Source organism: Dermacentor variabilis, chromosome 1, assembly GCF_050947875.1.
Source record: "Dermacentor variabilis isolate Ectoservices chromosome 1, ASM5094787v1, whole genome shotgun sequence".
Classification (NCBI taxonomy): Eukaryota; Metazoa; Arthropoda; class Arachnida; order Ixodida; family Ixodidae; genus Dermacentor; species Dermacentor variabilis.
This window is the reverse complement of record NC_134568.1, coordinates 25,671,048-25,678,114: the sequence shown is the minus strand read 5'-3', so window position 1 is coordinate 25,678,114 and position 7,067 is coordinate 25,671,048.

Sequence of the window (7,067 nt, the reverse complement as noted above, 5' to 3'; positions counted from 1 at the left end):
TCAATGTATGTCTCAGCAAATCAAAAGAACTGGGATGCCGAATTACCTTTCATTACGTGTGCGTTCAACACCGCCACGCATGAAGCCACAGGATATGCGCCTTTATTTCACCTCTGCGTTCGCCATCCTCAAAGTTTTCTCTACACCATACTTCCTTTTTCGCCTGACTGAGATGCTTCTGTCGCCCCGAAAAAACACATCGACTTGCCAGACTCAGAACGCTCTCGTCGCATGCTCATTCAAAAGGCTCGCTACGACGCTCAGCAACTGTCAGTCAGCTTCGCCACAGGTGACTTCGTGCGGCTAATGGACACCAGTTATGGCAAAGGAACTCCACCAAAACCTTCTCTCTAAGTACTCGGGTGCATTCGTCATTCTCAAACGCTTGAGTGACGTGGCCTACGCCATCGCCAAAGTGACGGCTGATGACCGCCGTTCTCGCAAGACGCGAGTTGTGCACGTCGCACTATTGATGCCCTATCACCAACGGACAATTTGATTCGGTGGGCTTCTTCTGCCCCGGAGAGATGTAACACGGCGTTTGCGGAACGTAGAAGAGGAAGAACAACGGGCACGAGGGATTGATGATCGACATGAATAGACTGAAATTGGTTTCTCCAAATTCTTTACTGGCATTATGTTTATGGTCTCCTTGATAACAACCTCATTCAGAAATCTTCCTTCTGTTATTTTGACTGCTCGCGCGCATACTTGTCCAGTTATCCTAGTATCTCCTTTTGTTTTTACATTTTAATTTGCGTTTCTCCTTTTAAAATAAGGGTTGTCTTAAGCTACCTTTTGCCCCCCGATTCCCTTGTGGGTACGAGCCATAATATAGAATCATCATCATCATCATCATCATCATCACCACCGGCTACTTCGGGCGGTCACCCATGTTCTTTCTCTGATACCCTTTTACTTCTTCGTACGTTAAATAAATCCACCACATTTGTAACAATGCGTATTTGGAAGAATGCCACCACGCGAGACGCAATCTGGGCTTTCGTGAAGAGCATAGCAAAGAATCAGGGACATTTTGTTCAGTTTCCCGCTTTCACCAACACATGGCGTATCAACCTTGAAGATTTCGAAAATCGCGCTATGGCGTATGCCATGACGCACAACTAAAGAAAACACAATAAAAAGAAGCACACACTGAGACTGTCGCTTCCCTTCGGCACATGGAAGCGATAGCGCTTATATATCAGCGTCATCTCGAAGACGGCCAACCACTTACTTTACTGGCAACGAATCGACGATTTTGCTAGACACCTGGCCAGACAGCACATCGGCATTTAGGAAAGGTGTCATGCCGAGATCCCGCGAAGCTTCCGTTGAATATGTTTCTTTTTTTCATTCGAAAGCTTGCCCGTAGGCAATACAAAGGATGTTAAGTGTACGCGAACAGATTCATCTCATAGAAAAAATCTAGAAGTGAACGATGTGGTCCATGAAATTAATGTTCAAGGTCGGGTGGGCGGCCGGGCCGTAGGCCTGTTGCCAGGAGGTGGCGGTGAAGGCTTAGATGAAGTCCTGGGCACGTCCATAGCAGGTGTGTCACTGTCACACTTTGGATTTTTGTGTTACAGAATGGGCACGATGCTCCGTAAGGACCATGGTACTGTTATGGCCAGAGAGCGGTCACAGACGGAGTGAGCACGACCCCGATAACGTAACCTCCTCTCGGCGGGTTAACCAACCAGGGAGGTGTGACCCACACGGAGGTATAAAAGATCGAGTGGTACGTCGGAGGTTTTCCTTTTCTTGGATCAGTCGTCCGCAGGCGTCTTCAGGAAAATGCGGAAGTGCATACGTTGTAATCTGTGGGTGGGTTACCATATCCGCTTCAAGGAGACCCGGCATGCGTTTGAGCGTGCGTGTCTGCGAAAGTCGCGATCAACTTGAAGGTGATCGCGCGAGCATCGACCGGCGGGCCTTCCAAGCAGCATAGCGGCCGATTTCGGAACTGCGAAGATAAAAATTGCGCGGCCTTCTTCCCCTATTATGCTGTTCCAGGCTGCAACCATCACCCCCAAGACCAACTCGCCACATTTTTGTGTTTGTTTCCCTTTCATGGCAATGATCTGTGTGCGTCGCTTCCTCATGCATATTTTAGCTAACAATGACGCCTCTGCGCAAAAGCTCATAACGGAATCGAAATGAATTCGCAGGTTATGCCGTGAACGGTGACGGGAGTGACAGCTTTTCAGGGAACACCAAAAGAGAGAGAGGGGGAGCTATCTGATGTTTCCCTCTCGACCGACGGTGATGACGTAACGTGGCGCTGTTCCTAGTTTTGGTCGCCGTTCGGGCGATCACCTTCAAATCGATCGCGACTGTACATTTTTGTGCGTGGGTGCATGTGTGGGCGCGAGCAGCGAAGAGTGGTCCTCCCAAGAAAATATGCACGAGCTCTGCAGCTTTTGAAAAAATATCTCCTTTATGTCCGCAAGTGAACTGCGTAAAGCACTTTAAGACGCTGAAAGAAAAAACAACGAACTGAAAGAAAGCCTGAGGCAGGCGAGTAGGAAGTTGAAGGCGAGTTCAAAAAAAGCGAGGAAGCTGGAGGAGAACCTTTCTTTATTGACCGCGAACCTTAAATTCCTTAATGATGATCAGAAAGCCGCTTTGCAAAAAACCAGCAGGAAAGGTTGTGTCTGGAACAGTGAGACCATAAAGAAGGCACTGCAACTAAAGTTTGCATTTGGTTCAACTGGGTATGCTGTTGCAACAAGGCAACCCATTACCTTCACGACGAACGCTGTGCAGACGACTACAGCATTTTTCTTTCAAGCCTGGCGTCCTCACTGAAATCCTTAGTGTCATGGAGACCAAACTGTCAGCAATGACCGACATTGAAAAGGATTGCGTTCTTTTCATGGATGAGATGGAAATTACAAAAGGTGTGGAGCTTGACCGCGGCTGTGACTCCTTCCTTGGCAAGATAACCCTCCCTGAGTGTGATCAGCCTGCCAACCATGCACTCGTTTTTATGGATGGTGGCATCAATTCGCGTTGGACGCAGGTGATTGCATACCATTATACTGGCTCATTTGTCAATGGAGACAAGCTTAAAGACTTTGTTCTTCATTTACTGAGGCTTTGTGGGGACATTTCTTTGCGTGTGCTTTGTGTCACTTGTGATATGGGCAGCTCTAATTGTGCAATGTGGAGGAGTCTGAACTTGTCATCTTCCCGTCATTCTGTCACAGTATGCAGTATGCCCCATCCGCAGAACAGCAGCAAGTCACTGTTTTTTATGCCAGACCCATCCCATGTTCTTAAGAACATCAGAGGCCACCTTGTGCGCAAAGATGTTATGCATCTGAGTGAACAAATCATTTCAGAATTCTGTTTGCCCAGTAGCGAGGTCACCATAGATCATTTAGAAACTGTTTTGAAGTTGGACACAGAACAGCTACGAGTGGTTCCAAATCTGAATAGTGCGCATCTGTCGAATGGACATTTCACAAAAATGAAAGCAGGAATCGCAGTGCAGTTCCTGCTTGAAGCCCCATCAGCCATAAAATATTTTATCAAGACTGGAAAGCTACCATTGGAAGCAGAAACTACTGCCTGGTTTTTCGAGCTCATATTTAAATGGTACACTCTGACGACATCTCGCCACCCAGTTGTCGGTTTGAGTTTTACAAATAAGAGTAAATATGAAGAAGCCATTGAAACACTTCGATTCACAGTATGAGTAATGGAAGGTTTGGGAATTGGGGTCAAGAAAGTGTGGAAGCCATGTCAAGCAGGCTTAATAATGGCAACAGTGGTGCTGAAACTACACTCTGTCCTACTGCTTGAATGTGGCTACAAGTTTGTTTTGTTTTTTTGACAGGAAGGTTGACACAGGACTGCCTAGAAAACTTATTTTCAGTCGTAAGAATGGTTTCACCTGTGCCAAGTGCATACGACTTGAAAAATGCTCCAAAAATAGTGTCGGTCAGCCAGTTTCTGAAGGTTTCACATAATTCAAGCTATGAAATTGACGATAGCAGCTACTTGGCAGACTTCTTTGCTAAATAAATCAAGGAGGTACAAAGCGAAATAGCAGACTCAGTAGCGAGTCATGACATTGGTGAAATAGAACCTTTGAGTGAAGCTGAAAGCGACATCGTGTCCCACTTGGCAGGCTTTTTGGTTCGTCATTTTGTAAAGACACCAAAGGCTTGCCGTTCGTGTGTGGAAATCCTCACAACTGATGACATTTACGAGGAGCATGCTCTTGTTAGCTTGAAAGAATACCTGAAAGATAGCAAGAACCTTGTATACGTAAGCCATGTTGTGTTAAACTTTGTGTCTTCATGTAAAGCTGTGTTCAAAAAATTTTCCGAAGAAAAAGACATTTGCCGTCTAACACAGCCAATCAAGACACTAAGAAGCCTGCTTGAGCACAATGTTTCATCACCATCGCTTGTGTGCGCTGAACATCCAAATGTCATGAAAAACCTACTAGCGAATTTTGTGACGTTGCGGCTCCGCATTTATTTGCACTGGCTGAGCCAACCAAATAGCAATGAGGAGGATGAGTATGGCAGCAAGACAGTTGCAGGTGTTAACTTGAACTGAAATTATTTCATCTCTTAAGCAGCACATAAACTTACTCCTGTTGAGTCTATGCACCCAACGTTTGTATGCATATGGCTGATGAGGCTTCAGGCAAATGAAAGCTTTGGTGAACTGTATATAGGATGTCATTTTATATATTCTCTGGCTGTCTTCCTGTGGTTTTGTGCAGTTATGCATTGGTAATAAACCTTTCCTTTCTTTTTGAAATATATGTCATTGTTGCTCTTGTTCATTTTGTTTCATAACAGAATTTAAGTGTGCTTTCGAGCAAAATATTCTGCACTGCTTAGCGTTCGCGCAGGAAGTAATCACAAGCCGAGTGCCTGAGTCTGTTTAAGAGACCCAAGAATTATTCTAGACGGCTGCATTGATGTTAATTTGTCAGTGTGTAAGAAAGTACACCACACCTTGCATTTATAGCGCACATGCTCTTTTGCGCTAGTACATTTCGCACGCGCGATGTCTCCCTCCACAAAAAAAAAAAGAGAAAGGAAATCAGTTATCGCTAACGCTGCCGTGTCTTTTTTTGCCTTGTTTGCTGATCTTGTAATTCACGACTTATCTGATCTACAACGTAGTTGAAAACGTCTTGCGGTGATTACGTCCTTCTGCGTCAGTATTTTGAATGGTAGCTCCATAAACGTTCGGTTTGGGCCACAAGCGCGAACTTTATTGCGAAATATTTCGTAAAATAAGCGAAGACGCACCGAAAACAATTCGCGGTCTTCGAGGCTCGAAGCTTACTCTAGCACTTGCTTTATTACAAACGTTCAATTCACCTCTGCTTTTGAGGTGAGATGTAAATATAATGATACACACACGCGTAAAACCGCAAAAGAAACTAACTTTATTAGAATCAGCAAACCCAGACCCTAAATTTGCGGTGTCTGCCATAGCGCGCCGCTACGTGCTCCGACACAATAGGGAGTTTTAGAATAGGGGCCCCAATAGTTTGGGGCCCCAAAGAGCTTTGCGGGTGTTAGCGTTGGGGCACGTAGGAGTGAAGAGTTTTAGAATAGGGTTTGACGTTTGCGGATAGCGACTTGCGCTGACAGCGCCACTACGGCGTCAACGAAAAACTATTAGAAATAATTAAATAAAATATACCATTTTATGATAGGAATAATAATTTTTACTTGCGTGTATTCGCGTTTAATTACAATTTAGAGGTTATTCTCTGTAAGCAGCAAACAATTAGTTGCGCTTAGTTTTGAGCAAACCAACTTTACTAGCCTTCACCAGCCAAGTTAAGCCGTGTTAGGCCTACGAGCCATAAAATCCACAATCGAATTCAAAATCAGCGGCGTCTAATGAGTCAATCTTCATAACACACGCTAGTTGAGAGAAAGCGATAACCGCACTCACTTCTCCTAACTTGGGAACTTCACGCGTTACCGCGAATCGAACCCAGTTTTGTGCTAGGTTAGAGCCGTCGCTTCGATGGGTGCCGCCATGTTTTCCGACGCAAAGCTTTTGGGGCCGCTATTTGGGCTCCCACTAAATCGGTGAAATAGCGTTCGCAACGCAAAACCCAAACGGAGTTTGCGTCTTGCGCATGCGCAGTGGCTTCGACGCTATTTCTTTGGGGCCCCAAAACGTTTGGGGCCCCTATTCTAAACTCTCTAATATGGCGGCGCTGCCGGACGTGTCACCACCCTGTACGGAGTAGCGCGGATCGAGGCACCCTATTAGGGAAGCGCGACAGAGGAATCCTGATGCAGTACAAGCCTCATACGCAACTAGTTTCGACGGTGGCAATATGCTGTGTCGCTGTATTGATTCAATGCTAAACGCATTATCGTGATCAGTCATTGTGAGATTGGCTCCGCCGCTTTATGTTGTTATATCGCAGGCCCCCTGCGCGGGAAGGCAAGACGCATACCATCGCGTAGTTTACTAAAAACGAAGACCCACCCGAGCAAGCTTGCTGGGCCCGAAGTCTTTGCTATCTTTTTAAAGCCACTATCCTATGGTGGTCGTTTTTCAGGCGCCGCAGGAAACTTGCGCAGCGAATACACTTTACACACAGAAGCCTATTGTGACTCCGTGAACGTAGAGCGCGGGGTTTTTGCAAGAGCAGCTTCCTCTTTCGCTGTTTGTTGGTGCAGCCACCGACGGCCCAGGACGAATAACCTTTGTAGATTCCGCTCAGCAGATGCGGTAAGAACACGTCTAAGGCAAACGGTTCAGCAGATGCGGCAAGAACACGCCTGCAAACACAAGATACGAACACGCACCGCACCGCAAGTGCAGCTTTTTCTCTTGACTCCCGCAGTCCCCGCAGTCCTCACCAGAAAGCAGCACCTGCATGACTAAAACATTAAAATATGGGGTTTTACTTGCCAAAACTACCTTCTGATTATGAGGCACGCCGTAGTGGGGGACTCCGAAAATTTCGACCACCTGGGTTTCTTTAACGTGCACCTAAACCTAAGTACACGGGTGTTTTCGCATTTCGCCCCCATCGAAATGCGGCCGCCGTTGCCGGGATT